Source organism: Falco peregrinus, chromosome W (genome assembly GCF_023634155.1).
Source record: "Falco peregrinus isolate bFalPer1 chromosome W, bFalPer1.pri, whole genome shotgun sequence".
Taxonomy (NCBI): domain Eukaryota; kingdom Metazoa; phylum Chordata; class Aves; order Falconiformes; family Falconidae; genus Falco; species Falco peregrinus.
This window is the reverse complement of record NC_073743.1, coordinates 490,654-510,974: the sequence shown is the minus strand read 5'-3', so window position 1 is coordinate 510,974 and position 20,321 is coordinate 490,654. Positions and strand designations below refer to the sequence as shown.

General features: G+C 35.5%; 1 pseudogene; it reads right to left on the bottom strand.

The window, feature by feature from the left end:
- Positions 1–996: 996 nt before the first annotated feature.
- LOC129782563 (3-hydroxy-3-methylglutaryl-coenzyme A reductase-like) lies at positions 997–18,966 on the bottom strand (annotated as a pseudogene).
- Between the last annotated feature and the right edge of the window lie 1,355 nt (positions 18,967–20,321).

Below are 20,321 nucleotides of genomic sequence, written 5' to 3'. Positions count from 1 at the left end.
ACTTGATTCCAGACAGCTGGTTTGGTTTTGCCAAGTACTCAAAACAAACAGGACTTCTTATACTGAAACAGTTTTGCTACACAAATTTTGCAGTGATGTTGAAATCCTCTACTGTAGCGTATGCAGGGAAATAAGAACCCTTCAGTTCCCTAACCTTTTTAACACCTATGAAATGGTAACTTCCAATTCAGATATAAAACCTGTAGCACTGAGGAGACTGAAAAAACACAGGCTGCATTGTATGTCAGATTACAGACTGATATACATTACCAAGATCAGACATGGCAGTTGAACTATAGTTGAGAAGAGGGAAAAAACAGAGAAAAGTGACAGAGAGAAAGAAAAAAAAAAAACAAGAAAGAAAGAAACCTTATACAAGAAATGCACAGACACAGGATTTCTTTTTACAGCTTCCAGTATCTGTAGTGGGGCACTGACTAAAAGCTTAACCCCTTCACTGCTAACATGCACTATGATATTAAAAGTTCTTATCAGTATCACATAAAGAACTGTTTGACATTCTATTCTAACAGGTTCTTTTACTCTTCCAGCTTAACCTGTCTTGCAAGAACATGCAGCACTGTGTATTTTGATAAAATTACATTTTCCTGGTGAAAGCAGTGTTTAAAATTCAGGTAACAAGTTGACAGACTGAAAAGCACCTTTGAAACTTTGAGAAACTATGAGAAACTACCAAAAGTGTAATTCAACAGTTTTCTGGAAATTAAGAGAAACACCCAAATAGGCGTCAACAGAAGGCATTGCTAATGGTGAATTAGTTCTCCCATTTGGGCAAACTGCATAATTCAGCTTGATGAATAAATGTATACAGGCTTCTGCAAACAAGGTGAGAGGTTCTGGTATCATAACTCCACTGTGTTTAGTACTGTATGCTAGTCATATTTTCCTTAATCCTCTTATTTTAACATAAAATATTTCACTAAGCCATGAAATAAGCTTAAAATATCACAATCAAGCCAATATAATTTTCCATTTTTTACTGAAACTGAAAAAGTAATTTTGTACCAAAGTGGACACAATTTAGTAATAATACAAAAATGTTAATTCTACAAGACAGAATGTAACTTTAATACATCAAAATGAACACTGAACCACCATTTATTGCTAGTACAGTGTTACTTTAAATAAGATCACTGAATGAACATAGAAACAAAGTAGTGCCAACTTTCCTTAAATAAAATGGTAGCTATTAGCAACAGTACTGCAGGAAGATAAACATTAAATGATATTTACATGCTATCATAACATATGCAGCATGTAGTACATCTTCATGCTTGCACATTAGCTTTATAAGTTCATTACAATGTATTAGTGTGTTGGTTACAACAACCCATCATGATATATATCAAACTTGCACACTGGAATACCTCTGTTAGTCACCCCTTTAGGAATGCTGCTGCATTCCTGTAAGAAACCCAGTCCAACCCACTGATTAATTCCCTCCCCCCTAAACAAACCCCAAAGAAACAGAAAAAAAACACAACAATGGAAAACCACACAAAAAAAACCACCCAAAAAACTCCACCCACAAAAAAACCCCATCAAACGTTAATCACAGGAGGAAAATTGTTAATTAGGCAAGGTGATGCATTTAGCAGTCTTCCAAAAGGTGAATCAAACCAGAATAAACCTGGCCTTTCTGTATTACATAAAGAACACCCAAGACTGCTTCATTGGTCCAAGTACAGTATTTTAATACAAAAACTGCCTGTTGCATTAACATGTCATTTCACCGAATTCCTTTTAATTAGTACTTTTCTTTGAAAGAAGGATAAGATTTCTTATTAACATAAATACACCCCCCCCCCCAAAAAAAAAAGTTTCACACTAGGGTTTTTTATATTTTAATTCCTTTTAAAGAACAGTGTGATTTTTTTTTGGCTTCGTTTTTTCTCAGCATAAGCAGTGGATACACACCTATTTCTGAGGAATAAGTGTCAAACAGTTAAAAAAAAGAAAGAAAAAAGGAACATACAGACACACTATACCTTAAGAGACTTCTTTTAATAGAAGTGTAAGCATCTGTTCTTGATTCCTGGGATTTTTTTGATAGGAGTGCATTCAAACAATTTTGAGAAACTTCATTTGCTTGAATTACTAAGCTGTCTGACCTGTAATTGTTTTTGGAGTTACTAGTTTGAAAATCTATTCTTTCTACCTGAACAAAATGACAAAACAGTTGTAGGGAAAAACAGTGTCTTCTTCAGTACAGATTATATTTAATAGTTCAGCACTTTGTAGGTAACAAGTTTTCTATGAAGCAATAACCTAAGTTGTGGAGTTATAACACTGAATGCTACTTAGCTGAAGCAGCAGCAATTTAAGTACTATAGACAGAGGTTTCTATAAAACTAATACAATTCAATAAAATTGTCTCAAAGCCTAAGTTGTACATGCAAATAAAATTGAAATTGGGAGTTCATGAAAAGTGATTAGGCTTGCCATCACTTTAAGAAACATACTTGACTAACCAGAAAATAAAGATGGCAAGGACCAATGCATTCAAGCCAAGTTTAGAACAACTTTTTTAAAATGTACGAAGTAAATTACAGCACTTTTCACCTTGGTATTTACCAGAAGCTTACTAATCAAAATAATCTCAACCTGTAAAAATGTAAGACTGACCCTTCGGAAAATTATGCACAATATTAAGAATTCCAAAGCCATGTTCAAGACATCTGACAGGACTTCTTTCATGATGTCATCTTTAACCACTGAAGGTCAAAGGCATAAGTAGTCTCACACAAGTCCATTGATCTATAAGTTTATCTTCCACAAAAATCATGGAGTTGAAGGTGATTTTCATTCTGAACTTCACAGATTCTTCTCCTCCCTCCCTGCCCCCCTCCCCCTTGTCAGTTGCTAGAACTATTCTTCATTTCAAAGATGAGCTGCTTTAGTATTCAAGCTGCCTTCTTAGTGCAGGTTCCTTGAAGCTTTTGTAGATTTATTTTTGACCTAAAAAAACAGTAAGATAACTACATTAGATAGCGCTGTATCATTTCAACTATTATATGTTACACAAGAGTCAACTACATGAATAATTGTATTTGGAAGAAGGGAGGAACTGTAGAGAAAGAAAATAATTTTTCCATTTCTTACCTGTTGTGAATCATGTGGCTTTTGACTAGATGCCCAGCTGCAAGAGCTGCCATTAGTGATAATTCCCCTGCCATCACTGTAGCACATAAAATTTTAGCAAGCTGACAGGCATTTTCACCCAGGTTATCTTGGCTTGCACCTTGAACCCCTTAACATCTGAAGAGATAAATATGCAATATTATGCTATGTAATCCAAGTAAATTTATGCTAAATTTTAAAATAACTCTTTCCAAATTATATCAAATCAACTAGCTTTAAGTCTCTTTAATATTAAAGATCTTGAGCTTTAAAAACTGGATATATGAAAACAATTAGATAATTCTAAAATTTTCATGTCAAATCTACCAAGTTTCAAGAAGCCCCATTCCGACATTACTTGGACACAACATACACAACATGAAAGTGAGCTTTGATTCAGGAAGCTAAGTTGCTTTAAAACTTTCTGCTTTATACCTGCAAACAGGCCTGCTGTGGAAGCAAGTTGGTGCCTCTGCCAACAGTTCCTATTTCTATAGAAGGCATCGTGCAGCTGATGTACAGGTCTTCATTAGTGAAACCAGTTCTCTCCATCAAAGCGATGCAATTAGAGCTGCCCACATTCTGTGCAGCATCCTTTAGAACAGGAAGAAGAAACAACCAAAAAAAAAAAAAAAAAAAAACCACACACAACACCAAACCCTCAACTAAGTGTTTGATTAAGAATTACTGAATTGAAGAAAAGCTGAGTTGGTGTAAAACAAACCTACCTGCCCACAGGCAATGTTGATAGCTGTCACAATGTTTGCTGCATGTGCATTGTAGCCGCCTATGCTACCAGCCATTGCGGAACCCACCAAATTTTTGTTTATGTTGACTTCAATTATATCTTCTGTAGTTGTCTTCAATACCTAGGCAGTGATACACTTTTACTACACCATTCCTTAGGCAGGAGTATAAATACTAAATATGCAAGGAAGTAAGCCCCCACCCCTTATTTGCTTCCATATGGAATTTGGCTCAATCATTGTCAGATATCTACTTTTAATTTTTGTTCAAAAGGAGGTCTTTCAAATGCAGACTGCATCATCCAAGTAACAATGGAAAAGTCAGCGTAAAGGGTTTGGACTTGCACATACCTTTAGGAAGAATTCATCAGCTACCTTCTCCATTTCAAATTCTCACTTATCTTCAGTATGAAACAAACAAAACCAACTTGGCAGAAATATCCCATTAATTCACCCTGACATAATAGTGACATTTCTCCTAAGTTGCTCCAGACAGTAAACCCTCCCCAATTTTGTTTTGCATAAGAATACAGAGGTAAACTGAAGAGTTTAAACAAAACACTATGCTACACTGCTAAATAAACATGGTGCACAGTAATATCAAATTAAGTGACATATTTATACTATATTGACTGTATTTTGATACCTTCAGGATTTACACTGAATTTAGTATAAAAACAATCAAAGAGAACAAACAAGATAGTGCTGTGAACAAAGTTTAAGCTATTCCAGTGTAGTAGGAATAGTGACTGATGACAGAGATTTGCACAAAGTCTACAATACTTAGAAAAATATAAAGGTTAATATATTAGAATTCAATGTACATAGTAGGAGGGGGGGGGAAACACCCCAAATTTACTTAAACACAGAGGATTGGCTCCTATCCTGAAATCTTGGGGTTATAATAGATATTGCTACCAAATCAGCAGTAAAAATGCAATCAATTTGAAGAGTAGGAAACTACTAGGAAGCAAACTCAAAACACATATTTATGCCAATGTATAAAATCCAGCCTGCACACACACACTGAATACTGTGTCCAACTCTGTACTCAATTTTAGAAATTTTAGATTTGAAAAAGATCCAGAGATAAGGATGCTCATGCTAGGATAGTCCTTTTACTCATTCCTCAGAGAAACTATTGCTTTTCAGTCTGAAAATTAGACTAGTTGGGAAGGTGGAAGAGCTTTGTTAGAGATATAAAATCTTTAGTGGTAGAAAAAGATAAAAGTCTTAAGTATTTTTTCCAGTACAGACTAGGGCATCATCAAATGATATCAACAACAACAGGTAGTTCTTCACACAAGGTGTAACTACACTGTAGAATTCTGCTTGGTGTATTGGCACTAAATGTTTATGTAGTTTCATAGAAGGGACTGGACAAATTACTGGGGGCAATAAATAAATAAATCCATCAAATACTAAAGAGCCAATTCACACAATCTTGAACACGTTGGTGGAAGTTTATTCTATGGTGTAGTAAACTCCTTTCTAGATATTGTTGGTCATGGCCGGTGCTGGCAATCAGGTAACAAGCAATGGATTTAGTCTGACACACATAGCCAATCTTCTGAGCTCAGGTGGAAAAGAATCTAAGATAGCCCTTATGATGTGGAACAAGTTTCCCAGAGGCTAGGACTGGCACTGGTTATGAAGGTTACCCTTCATCATGCAAGGAGCTAAAGCAGCTTTGGAATTAAGTGAAGCACCTGATTATCTGTTTTCATTGTAGTAGGGGGACGTATAAACTTTGAAGAGAATGTCAGGTTCATGCAAGAGACAAACTAGTGAAATGATCAAAATGACCACACACAGTGTCAGGCAAAATTGTGTGTAAAAAAAACCCAAAACACAAACAACCAACCAACACAGCCACCAACAAAACCATATATATTTAAAAAAAAACCAAACAAACTATGGCACCATTTTTTTTTAAAGGTAAAAAATTTAAAATTATAATGCCTTCAACTAGATTTCCATCATTAGATATATAGCACATTATCTTAGAAGAGACAGTGAAAGGAAAAAAAACAGCCCTACTGTAAAAGATTCTCAGGAAAACATGACTTCTCACAGTAGTAGTCTAAAAATACATGTAGGGGTCATTCTTACAAGGAACACAACTTACATCAGATATTTACAGTATCGGTTTTGTAAAATGCCCACATTTTTATAAACAAATTAAATAAAGCAGACACATCTTTAACAACCTTAGCTAGAACTACTGCTTCACAGACAACAGACTTCCCTCTTCCTTCTATCCAATTTATAGCAGCAGCTTTTTTGTCTGTACAATAATTACCACTAATAGCTATAACCTGGAGATCAGGAAACTTCATTCAACCTTGCCAGTGCTTTTTCAGTACCCTGTTAAAAGAGAAACAGATATAGGGCTAGTATATCATTATGGTTGTAAAATAAGCTACTCAAGGACAGTGGAACAGCAAGATTAGATTAAGTCTAATCAGATCATCAGTTACAGCTGAAGAAAAGAACATTATTTCAGGAAGAAACCTGAAACAGGAGAGAGAAAAAATTAAATAATAATCTATCATTATCCCTTTTCTAACCACTTTGGGGATTATAGTTGGAATAGCTGGCTCTTCACAGTACATATGGACTCTGGATACATTCTAGGTGAACGGGCTTATGCTTACCATACTGAGGATACATGAACCAAGGCAGACGCTACAGGCACGAAATTAATTCACTTTGGACACAGCAGAAAGAGCTTTGCTACACTAAGTAGTCAGACAAAAGGTCTGTTATATTTAGTACCTTTAAATGTATATAGAATAGGCAATCAGTATTAAACTATCTCAAATAGCATAAGGCACCCCCAGTCTACGGGTGATGTCTTAGGTTCTTCCACATGTTTGCATAAAAAAAAAAAAAAAAACACAAACAAACAACCCAAAACCAAACCAATCAAGCAAACAAAACTAGAGAACACCCTCTTGCTGCCACTCACCAGATTTCTAATCCTTTATTTACAAGTGGTGATAAACACAGTAATAGATTAATTACTGCTGGATAAAAATCTTTGGCCCAAAGCAACAGAGCAAACAGCTTAACTTCCATATTATCAAGAATACTTTATTTAAAAAAAAATTTAAAAGTTAAAACACAGTTACTTTAACCTTTTTTCTTTCATTGTTCTCAACCTATTCTTGTTTACACTTGACAAGTTCAAACACTTATTATTTCATAGTACTGCAAACAGCACTATGTCTTGTCTTTCTGTCTTCACATGCCAGGTAGTCACAGATTGGTAGGATACAATTTATTTTTAAATACACATTTATTAGAGAGACTTAAGGGGACTGGACCTTACTTTTGAAGTCATATTCATTCCCATTGCATCCCCTGTTCCGGACTGAAAACGGATATAAAGGTTACGACCAGCCAAACTGATGCTAAGTTTTTGTAGGCGGGCAAACCTGCAAGAAAATTTAAATTACTTACAGTCTTCAAGAAAAAACAGATTAAATTAGTTTTAAGTGGCAAAATGACAGTAAATCATTGCAGATGGCACTGTTAACTACACTGTGCTATCTGTAACTCAGCACAGGAATGAACAGTCACAGCTACCATGCATGTAGTTCTCTCAAGTAAATACTTTAAAACGTTCATTTTAAAAGCATTCACTGCCTTTTTACATTTTCTATCCCTGGACTTCATGAAATAAAATATCCCGAAGTGCTAACAAATTTAACTCCTTTGTATTCCCTAGAACATCTGACTATCAGGTATATATTAAAAGTGAGGCCTTTGGAAATTCTTGTCAGTTTTACAGAAAAGCAAAACCCACACTATCTTCAGCAACAGTGCAAACTCCACAAGTCAAAGATTTATTCATACAGACTAAGAATCAAACAAAACCTAGGAAACACTGCATTTAAACAGCAGCAGTTGATTCTCACCAAAAATATACATATGTCCTTGGGTGACGCTTGTAAAATTGGTAAGACACATAACTGATAAAGGAATATCTTTCCAAATCTTCCTAAAGAAAGCAGGTATTCATAAGTCTTAGAAGAAAGTCTAGGGCTTACAATAAACTTATTAATATTGGTTTACATTTTTTAAACATTTCAGTTCTAGCATTATTTTATACTGCATTCTCTGGAACCTCACAAATTAATTCAAAGTTTGGAGTCTAGCCTTTCAGATGATATTACTGATGTTAATAATTACTTTTTGCATAATAACTACTAAAAATCCAAATAAGCTTTTATATTTATTTTTAAATGCTTAGACAAAATTACACATTAAGTATTACACAATGCAAATGTATCTGTTGCTATGATCTAGTTGTTTACCACTTATCGGAAAATGTTTATTACTAACTAGCCTTGGTATATAGCTAGAATGACTTTTGTCATACTACATGGGATAGCTCAAATGAGTATGCAATTTCCTGTACTGCATTATGCAGAAATACAATTAGGAGCTTTCTACCACCCATAGAAGTCTTATATCAGGAAATAAGGCTGGAATAGCCCTTGTACTAACCTACTTGTGCTGTCAAAAAGCTTCCTTCATTATTTTAAAGCCTTTGGGACTTTCAAGCCAAACTTTCACTTCTGCAGCCTGGCAAGCGGTGGGCAGCCTTACAGCAGGTCCTCGAGTCATCCCATCTGCCAGAATGCAGCTATTTGCTCCTCCATCAAGCTAAAAATCAAAGCAGAAGGGAAACAAAATTTACTTTCAGTAATCTTACCTTTAATTCTGTCCTGGTTTTGGCTGAGATAGTTAGCTTTCTTCCTAGTAGATGGTACAGTGCTGTGTTTTTTTGATTCAGTAGACATTAATAACATTAATAGCTCAGAATAACATTGATATACTGATTTTTAGTTGTTGCTAAAAAGTGCATACTTTAAGTCAAGGACTTTTCAGTTTCTCATGCTCTGCCAGTGAGCAGGTACACAAGAAGCTGGGAGGGAGCCGAGCCAGGGCAGCTGACCCTAACTAGCCAAAGGGATATTCCATACCACAGAACATCATGCTGAGTATATAAACTGGGGGGGGGGGGAGGCTGGCCAGGAGCCACTGATCACTGCTGAGTGACTGACTGGGCATCAGTCAGCAGGTGGTGAGCAACTTGTCTATCTTGCAGTTTTATTCCTCTCTCTTTTTGTTGTCCCCCTTTTCATTACAATTATTATATTTTATCTCAGTTATTAAACTATTCTTATCTCAACCCACAGGTTTTACCTTTCCCATCCCACCAGTGGTGGGGTGAGGGTGGTGAGCAAGCAGCTATGTGGTACTTAGTTGCCAGCTGGGGTTAAACCACAATTTTTTAGGAAGTCAAAAAAAACCCAACAAGACCCAAACCACACTGTATCACCCTACATATGTTTTATAATATAGAATTTTTTTCAAGCTAGTCAAACGATACTTACATGTATTACCCTACATCCTCTGTTTGTGCTTGCTACAAGACATCCTTCTGTTGTTGCCATTGGGACATGAAACTCTGTTATCCAAAAATAGCAGCCCTGCTATGCCTACAGGAATAGGCATATATCCAATCACGTTTTCACAGCAAGCTCCCATAACCTTACAAAAATAATAGAAAGGGTATCATTAAGGTTACATGTACAGAGATACAGTACAGCATGTTACATACTACACACGCAACTACAACAAAGTATCTTAGCGAAAAAAACAAAACCCCTACCCATAAAGCAACCAATCACCACCCCAAAAAGTTAGTTACAGCTATCAACAGCTAATACTGTTGAAGTCTAGTATTTGGCAGACCTATTGAATCTTATTAAGTTTTAAATACTATTAAATAAAATTTAATATTGTTCCATTTTAACTTGAGCTCAAGGTACTATTTTCATTCAGCTGAACTCAGGCTCAGTATGAGTAGAATTCTGCATGTAGGAGATAAGGCAACTGCATACCTTGGGAGGAAATGGTTTTTTTGGGTAAGCTACAAAATTTACCTACCTCCCTAGGTTTAAAAACCATCAGAATCAATAAAAGGTAGTGCCTTATGTTTGCCTCCCCCCGCCCCCCCAGTTTTGACCAAGCTCATTGTTAATTCACTTTGAGCAGATATTTCAGAATTTGGAAGATGGTTTTGCAGTGAGTTTTGCTTGTATGTCTTTTACTTACCAAAGAATAATTGTAATTCCTATAAGGAAGATATTGCAAAGATGAAGGTTCAGGGAGTTTCTTAGATAACATCTGTCTGCGAATGGACACACCTCGCTCCTGAGTTTCCATCATGGTTTCCAGTTTGTATGCAGGAATATGCTTCACATTAACCAAGCTGATGACCTCAGCATCAGTAAGGAATTTTGCTCCCTTCTGGAAATGTAAAGGGTGAGGACAGGACAGAAAGCATAGATTCTCTTGGTGAAAATCCTTTTGAACGTTTCCAAATGAAAAAGGGTAACAACTTTGACAATATCAGAGAACATCTAAAGGAACCAACTGCCAATGTCAAGTTTTATAGTAGGACAGGATATGATTATATACCCCTGTTACTCAGACACCAACTTATATGCATACATGATGAAGCTTCAGTTACCTGGTATATCAGGAATGATGAAGCTGCTCCCCCCCAATCTTGGGGATAGAGGGAGACTCATAATAAGAGATTATTTCTTTACAACTTCAAAAACATACACCCATCCGTTTTTCTCATCTGTACTGAGGAAAAAAACCTGCAACAGGAACTGTCTGGAGCAGAAGTGACTTATGAAAGGCTGTTTTTTGTCGTCCGCCCCACTATCCCCCCCATGTTATTAAAGCCATATAATTCTCTGAAGAATGACATTACAGTCAATAAGATCATTTAAAAGTTGGAAAATGAACTGTAAGAATTTTTAAATCAGATGTTGCAGTAGAGGTTAAAAAAAAAAAAGTTATTTTTCCATACCTCTGCATTTCCAAGTATGCAAACACATTCCACAATAGAATGTGGTTCTTTAGGTAACTCAACTTTTTTGATTAAAAAAAAAAAAAAAAATGAAGAAGCTTCTGCAGGGTTGCAACTGCCAACTACAAATGTAACCTTGGTTGATGACTCTGCTAGTACAGGTTTTATGACTTCAACTACATAAAGATTATTAAAATGAACTTTGATTTACAAAAACCTTAAATTTTGATTGCAAATACAACATGATAACACAGATTTCACTATTTGTTCCAAATATTCAGGAATAGTTTCAGACTTTAAAATGCCAAAAATTACCATTTCCATCTTTGGGAACTAAAGCTTCTTCTACGGTGTCAGATATCTGATTTTTTTTCAGAAGTCCAGACTGCTTCCTGCGACAGTTCTCAGGGATCTTTTTCTGGACCATCACTGGAAATGTTATAAGATTCTTCAGCGAGTGTAGATTCAGTCTCTGCTTGCTCAAAGAAAATATATTTTGCAGCAAGGAGAAGGGCTAATCCAAGAGTGATTACTTGTTCAATATCCATACTGGACATTCTAAAAATGACAAATCAAGAAGTAAATACATGGTATATACGATTTGTTTGTTTATAACAACATTCTGACATCCCTTTGCTTTAGAAAGGGTAATAGCTTGATCATCATTTATACAATTACTGAAATTCCTGTCAAAAGATGTTTCTAGCAGGACATTCAAGTATGCTAGATTAGGGTAGGAGAGAAATTATTCTTTGTATTAAGAATTTTTAGATTTCATTAACTATTTCCTAAATATTAGTTAAAAAGCAGTCCCAGTAAGATAAATGACTAGAAAATATTCACTATTTAATAGCTACAAACTGATTTAACACCTATCTCCCAATGATAAAGTAGAAAGTTTCAATTATCTTCTACCAATAATGATTACTATGATGCAAGTTGAACTGGGTGGGGGGAACCTAAGAGACAGTTCTGAGTTTTCAGGAGTAACATGGAACCACAGCTGCCACTAACTTCAGTTGAGTTGAAGGAAAAGCAATACCGACATGGCTTTTGCACTTATATGTGAATGGTCAGAAGCTCTGCATAATTATTCTAGTGCAGTCAGAAAATTTATTTTCCAGTGTGCTCTGAAAGGCATCAGTGCTAGTGGGAAAAGATAGAGTTGTGATGCATACAGGACAGTTGGCTCCTGATCATGTTCTTATTCAAGGAGATTATGCCATTTGTTCAATACTGAAATATTTCTTATGAAATGACATCCCTGGTTCAACGAAATCCTACAGTGGTCAGATCCACAAGTTTGCAAACATTGTACCCTAGGACCACAGCTTGACAGTACTGGAGAATAGACCTTAATCAAGGAAATACACTTCTGTGAAGTCGCCTACCAAGAAAGGTAGAACTGCCATAATGAAACATTAGGTTCAATTCTCTTTGGTGCATTCTCATCCAGTCCCACTGCATTTTCTACAGTACTGTTCTGAGCAGCTGGTTCCACTATCCAGCAACCGTGGACATGAACAAGAACCAAACCCAGCAACTGTATTAAAAACACAAAACAAATATTAATTTTCCAACTGTAACTAGGTATCTAATCTACCAAAATTAAACTTTTTGAGGTTCATTTGTTTGTTTTGTTTCCCATGCCTCAGAAGTCTAAAGCTAAAGGCTGATTTTTCCATGCCTCTCATCAACACCATTTTTGGCTTATCATAATACTCATAGCTTTGAACCTGTCCCACCACATCCTTCCTCTTGGCTCAAGTAATAAGCAGAGGAAGCTGAGGGCACTGTAGGGATAAGAGGGAAAGAATTAGTACACCTGAAAGCCACGAGTGTTTTGCACAGAAATGGCATACACAGGAAGACTTTAGGTATAGATACAGGGGACATTATTAAAAATTACCATGGTAAACTAGACTAATGGGATGCAGAACACAAGTCTATAGAAAACAAAAGCTTTATTCATTGCACCAGGACATCTTACTGATTGCATAACGACAAGTGCAAAAAAAGCCACAAGCCATAATCATTTTGACCCCCCTCTGTGTTACAGAATCTGGTTTATTTTCTTCTTCCAGAACACGAGCAAAATGGCTAAGCTGCCATACAGGATGTCCTTCACGACTATCTCTTGAAAGCTTCAAAAATAACAAAATTAAAAGATAGGTACTATTTAGTACATATTAGAAGAACCAACAAGTGAGTTTCAACACTATTTTTATTTGATCATTAAGAAATTACCAACAAAAGAGTTGGCCTACAGCCTACTGTTTAGCCTACGTTAGGCTTTAACTAGTGAAAAACCCTGGACAGCCATTAATTTAAATTAGAATTTGTTTACTCTGCTTTAGATCAGAACTCATACTATTGAGTGTGACTCATTTACAGTGGCATTAACAAGTTACTGCCCGTCAGCTGAGCCACCATAACACTTTCTGCGCATTCCCTCTGTTCACCTCAAAAGCAAAAGGAAGACAAATATGCTAGTATATATACCTCAGTGAAGAAATGCGTAGCCTACAAGAAGCACAGGTTCTGAATACTAAACTTGATATTGTCTTGAAGTTGGTCTTACCTCTAATACCAAGGACACACAAGCTGGAAAGAAGGTCATAAAGACAAAGTAGTTGGCAAGAACAGACATACAGCCAAAGCAGCACATAATTTCAAGTTGTCATACACCTACATAAAAAAAAAGTTTTTAACATTTGAATGTATATCAGGCTTTCTATATACTTGAAGTGTTACAGAAGTAAGAAATAAACCATTAAACTGATGCTGCAGACTATAGAGGGAACTGTCTAGATTAGCGAAAAACAAGCATGTTAAGCCCTAGTCATTTTGTATTAGCTGATTCCAAGCACAATATGTATTTCTGGTATGGTATACAGAAATTTTTTAAAGCATAAATCTAAATATAAAAATAATTACAGTTTACTAAGATTTTAAAGCTTCAAATTGAAAGCTTGAAACTCCTCCCTTATCTAAGCAAAGAACAATTACCCAACATTATGTATTGAAATCCCTTGTGAAAAATGGCCAATTAAGTGTTCAGGGAATAAAAGAGTATATATCCCACCTACTCTTTCACAAGTCTGGCATCCGGGAAATGTCAATATGCCATGTCACATATGCATTACAGAACCCCCTTAATAAAGATGAAAGAGCTAACAGTATAAATCATTCAAAAAACCCCAAACAACCACATGCTACATCAAAGTGAGGGGGTGTGTGCATGTGTCCCGATGTAAACAGGAAAATATCTTATTAACATGCATTTCCCTCCACCCCCAAAGGGTCCAAAGAATTTAAAAAGCAAATGCTTTGAAAGATGCCTTTAAGGTAGAGCAATAGTTTTTTTTTTTTAACAAACAAAAATCCAAAACACATACACAAAACCAGACACACAAACAAAAACCTCCACTTTCATACTCTACTATGGGACTGCAATTTATTTTACAAAGAAGTTAGTTATTTGCACATGAAAATCCTTTGCTTATTACATTTAACTGTTCTCCTTTTAAGGAAAGACAACTGCTACTGCACACAGAACTGAAGATCAAAAAATTGGGGAGAGGGAACACAGTAAGATTGGTTATTTTTAATTGAACTAGAACAACTTTACTTCACCTGGAGTCATTTCTAGAAACACTAATTTTTGCAAGAATATGAAATAGGTGTGCATGTACTTAATGTCACTCATTTTTAAGAATGCCCAAGAGAAAATTTTAGCAGCTGCTTTAAGTTGTTAACAGGAATGATACAAGGTCTCACCTGACATAGTACCAACAGCAATCACAAGACATTCCACAAGTGCATCCAATGTAAACATAGGACCCAAAATTGCCATTCCACATGAAATATTTTCCCTTGCTTCATCCTAAAAATAAAAGTTTCTATACATTAGCATGAAGACAAAAATCAAAGTAAAGGAGTGTACATAATACTACTCAATTTACTAATCATGTTATGGTGATAAGGCCTTATAAAACAGACACTGAAAGTGAACTATTATGAAAGAATACATTATTTTCTTGTTTCATTTCCCATAAACTATTATACTTTGACAGTATCTATTTACACAAGATTATTTAATTTTGAAAGTCTCTATCTTTGGCTCATCAGTATTCTAAGCTCTTACAACATTGATGGGCACAAACTCTAAAGTACATTCAGAAAAACAGAACTACACTTTAAGACATAAAATAAAAGCTACTTATGTCATGGCATCTCAAAAGTTCTTGCAACCACATATCTGTATCCTAACTTTTATTATTTTTTTTTTAAATATTTAATTCTCTAGATTCAGCTGTCAGAAAAGAGGACATAAAAGACACTAAAACTTTCCCCTGGGGAGAAAAGGAATTCCTCCAGAAGCCAGGCATGGTAAACTCTAGAGGTCTGCTGCTGTTTTGGTGGTGGTGGTTTGGAGGGAGAGAAGCTGTGGTGAAAACCTACTTGTGAAATACTTTCTTGAAAATGAATAAAGATTTCTGTACTCATAATTATTATAGTGTGTTGTATATTATTAAATAATATCACATATATAATATACTCATATACAATGTTATGGTATATTACATTGTATTTTTGTCACAATTATTATGCTCAATTACCATGTAAAGTATTTTGTAGGTATAAAAATATTTTTAGTGAAATTAATTTATTTCGGAACTTAGAATATTAAGAAATGACCATTCCACTGTACAATGAGCAAGACTTGTCAATCCTTCATGTTGCGCTGTGTTAATTATATTAGAGCATGAATATGTATCTACACATATGCCATGTTTGTTCTGCTAAGATTTTTGTTTAGAAAAATATACTTTTTTTCCTGTATCAGCATTATAACATTAAACGTCTATTTATATACTGCTCCTGAGCCCTACAAATTAACCGTTTTCTATCAACAAATGGAAGACTTCAGTCTAGGAACTCTAGCCTCTTTAATAGAGCTATAAGCATTGCTGTTTAAAGTTTTGAACCTATAAAGTACTGATATATACAATTATCTTAGTTCACATGATTATGCACACTAATTTTACAGTGTTATTCATTTGAACACTGATCTGAATAAAAGACAATACAGAATATAGAATATGGATTAAATCTGATCCTTTTCATATATTGCCAATACAGTATTCACCTGTGTGTGTCTCCACCTGGATTATTCATCTTTGAATATTACATCTAAAAGCTCCATTGCAAAACCCAACCAAACAAAAAGCCAAACAAAAACCCCCTAACCTGTGCGTTGGAACGGAGCGCAAATTTGATCTTTCAAGAGCAAGCTCATTAGCCAATCAGAAGCAGGAAGAATGGTAAAGCTTCACTGAAAAAGGGGCATGTGTTAAGAGTAAAATTCAAGGTTTATTCTACAGGAAAAAAATTCAAGCAAGAAATCCAGAATAACAACTCATTACTTACTTTAAACCTGTCAATTCTTTATCAGAGAAGTGAATTACCACTGTACTAAAAACAAAACTTAAGATTGTGAAGAGGCCAGCAATACCTTTAAAATAAAATATTGGAAAGTTCTTTTTTTATATATACACTGGGAAAGAAAAGGGAGGAAAAAAGGAAGAAAGAAACATTATGCCTTTAGATCAATTCTGAAGCAAACAAATGGCAATTCTCATCTCTCAGAGTGCATAAACAGCAGTCAAGATACAAACTGATGAGGATGCTGCTTTTATACAGATATTTAAATCTAAAATTTGTACTGCATTCAAAGTAAGACTGAGAAACATAAGCCACAAATCTCACTTTTAAGCTGGTTTTCAGTTTTGCTGAAAGAGCTCTATATTTTTAGTTTCACACAATAAACAATTATTTCAATAATCATATTTCCAATGTTATATAAACCTGCACAACCTCTCTTAGAAAGAATTGCACTTTGATCTATGCAGAACATTTATTCTGCTATCTAGCAAAAAATTAAAATAACCTTGTTCTGTACATAAGTATTAAAGTTTTATATTACCAATGTATATTTAAAAAAACAATTAAAATGCATACAGAAAATGAAGAAAAGAAAAAAAAACAGACACAGTACCTAAAATGTATTTTGACCCAAGCTGCCTTAGGTTCTGAAACTGGAAATATATATAAAGGATTGCTATACAGCGCATGATTGTCAGGATGATGATGTCACTGCTCAGAACATCCTATTAGAAATACAAAGTTATTTAGTTAGCTTTTACATTAATTAGTAACTTGCTGTTAAGTTTCAGTAACAAAAAAAAATCCATTGTGAAGCCACACTAAAAATGAAGCTTTAGAATAAAATAAGTATCACTGCTAGTTTGTCTTAAAAAGATTAAAATATTGCAAACAATATGAATATCAAATGTCTGCTCATCAGATACCATGCCACTGAAAGTTAGGCTTAACAAAACCTTCTGTAGGTGCACCACTGCTTGCATCCAGCTTTAATATCCAGTATGGGAAAAGAAGGCAATAAAGAAGTTTCTGTATAGCTACTTTTCTAATATATCACAACCTGATCTTATTCTACAGAAAACCCCACATCTGCAGATTAACAGTAAAGTACTGTAACATGAATTTAAACCCTTACTTCAAGTTTGGGACACTCATAATTCCAGCCACATATCTTATCAATCCCAGTGAACATCTTCATGGACATCATACAGACTGTGAGAGTCACTGTTCCCACAATGACTTCCCATGGATGAGATGCTACAAAAAGGCCATGCATTTGAAAGAGTCTAGACAACATTTTCAAGACTTTTTCTATGCTTAGCAAACCTGCAACAAAAGAATATTTCATATAAGCAAGTACAAGATTTGGGGAAAAAGGACAGAGCTACATAAATTTCTGCAAGTCATCTCTCGGAGGAAAAAAAAAAAAGAACACAAAACAAACACAACCCAAAAAACCCCAAAACCATCCAAACAAACCAAAAAATAGTTAAGTAACAGATGAGTAAGGAAACTCATCTTCAACTTTCCATGTAAAACATATTCATTTCTAATCTTCTGAAATACAATACAATCTGCTCCTGCCTTCTTAATCCTTTTTTTAAATACACATCTCCCTCGTTTCTTCAAAAAGTCTTGTTAGTAAGACTCCGCCACTTTCACGACATCTCTTAGTACCACTTTGACTCCAACTTCTTGTTTTTACCACCTCTCTATGTAAACACTCACTAAATTCTGTTACTTCTTTCTACTCACTCTTCCTATCAAAAATATTAACTTTCTTAACTATATGTTACCAACAAACCATTGTTGGTAATACTCAACTTCAACATCAGGAATCGCAACGTTATCTTCCTCTAACTGTGTGTTCTCTACTTTCTGCTCAATATTCTTCAGTGATTCAAGTTATCACATATAAACCAGTTCTTTTTTCCATCTGAAACACATGAATCCTTCTCACGTACAGTAATCTGTGACAGTTCTCTTGTACTGATAACTAATTCCCAGGTTACTGATGCATTTCATCATTCCCTTTGATTTCTAATTCCCAGGTTACTGATGCATTTCATCATTCCCTTTGATTTAAACCAGGGGTCCTCAAACTTTTTAAACAGGGGGCCAGCACAGATGAAGTGGCAGGCAGTCATCTGCAGCTGCTTGATTTCCCCCCCCAACCCCCAGTGGTGGGGGAACGGGGGGGTTCTGTAAATACTGGGGACCGGATTGAGGACCCTGGGGGGCCGTATCCAGCCCGCAGGCCGTAGTTTGAGGACCCCTGATTTAAACAGATAAAATTCAATAGAAATTCTCACACCTCTCGCATATCTGAGAACATGGATATTCTGTACAAAAACTGCATCCTAGTCTATTTACTTCATGTTGTACCTTTAGGCGAGTTCTTCAAGGATGTTTACTCATGAAACAAACAAAATGCCATAAACCACTCTCTTAAATACATTAGTACTGGGACTTTGCTTTTCTCATTGCACAAAATCAACAACTTATATACATAACATTCATCACAGAGTCTTATAAATACATCCCAGAGTTCAAAAGATGCTTAAATAGTAGTCTGACTTATAGAGACATTCTATATGTTGTGGTTTAACCCCAGCCAGCAACTAAGTACCACGCAGCTGCTCACTCCAGAGGGATGAGGAGAAGCAGCAAAAGGGTATAACTCATGGGTTGAGATAAGAACAATTTAATAATTAAACGTAAAATATAATAATAACAACAACTGTAATGAAAAGGAAAGAGAGGAATAAAATCCAGAAGGGGAAAAAAAAAAAAACCCAAACCACCAAGTGATGCACAACACAGTTGCTCACCACCCACTGACCAATGCCAAGCCGGTCCCTGCCGCCGCCTCGCCTCCCCCCCGCCCAGTTTATATACTCAGCATGATGTTCTATGGTATGAAACATCCCCTTGGCTAGTTCCGGTCAGCTGTCCTGGCTGTGTCCCCTCCCAATTCCTTGTGCCCCTCCAGCCTTCTCGCTGGCAGGGCCTGAGAGACTGAAAAGTCCTTGACTTAGTATAGACATTACTTAGTAACAACTAAAAACATCAGCATGTTATCAACATTTTTCTCACACCAAATCCAAAACACAGCATTGTACCAGCTACTGATAACAAAATTAACTATCCCAGCTGAAACCAGGACACTGTAGTTCAGTATTTACATGTACAAACCTAGTGCTGTGGAGATTTCCGTAGAGGATTGAGGGCTCTATACACTGCCACTTCAAAGTGCCTTAGAAGTAACAATCGGGCTTCTGGAAAGATAGTCTTTCTAGTATTACTTCTTTTGCTTAGACATCATAAATGAAGCTGTTATTCAATAGAGAAAATAATGGACAGGGCAAATTATCTACTTAGTGTTACTTGAAGATACCAGAATCATCTTGGTTTCCTACCAATGCCAATCTCAATCATATGAGCATCAATAACACCAATATATTTTTTTTTATCCGTCCATGATGAAGGCATGACAGGATTTTCATGGCTGATGGAACCAACTGGGGAAAATCATTGAGAGGACTGCCTTTCTTATGAACAAATTCTTTAGTTTCCTGACAGAAGGCTTTTTTCTAAAAAAAAAAAAAACACAACCAAAAAAACCCCACAACAGCCCTCCAATAACAAAATCAACAACAAACACACAACAAAACAAAAACCTCCTTTTAACATCAACATTATCCTTAGTTTTCCCACACGTAATATAATCTACATACTGTTTTGTAAATTTATGATCCTGCAAAACTGTTCCAAAGTGGTATTATGTTTTTTCCTCAGCAGCATGGAAGGTATCTTTTAATTAGGAAAACTAAAATAAGACATAGCCAGAGGAATATCTTGGTGCCAAAGATTTTGAAACAAAGCAAAAAAATAGAAAATACATAGCAATATTTTATGAAAATACTGATATTTTTGAATACCACACTGTTTCAGGAAAATCAGAATTACTACTTACTACATGACTATATAGGGTCCTACCAGTCCTAAAATTAATAATACAACTCCTAAATTCTGAAAAGGGGAATTATTATCTACGCAATTAACAAACTGTTATTAGATCTAGA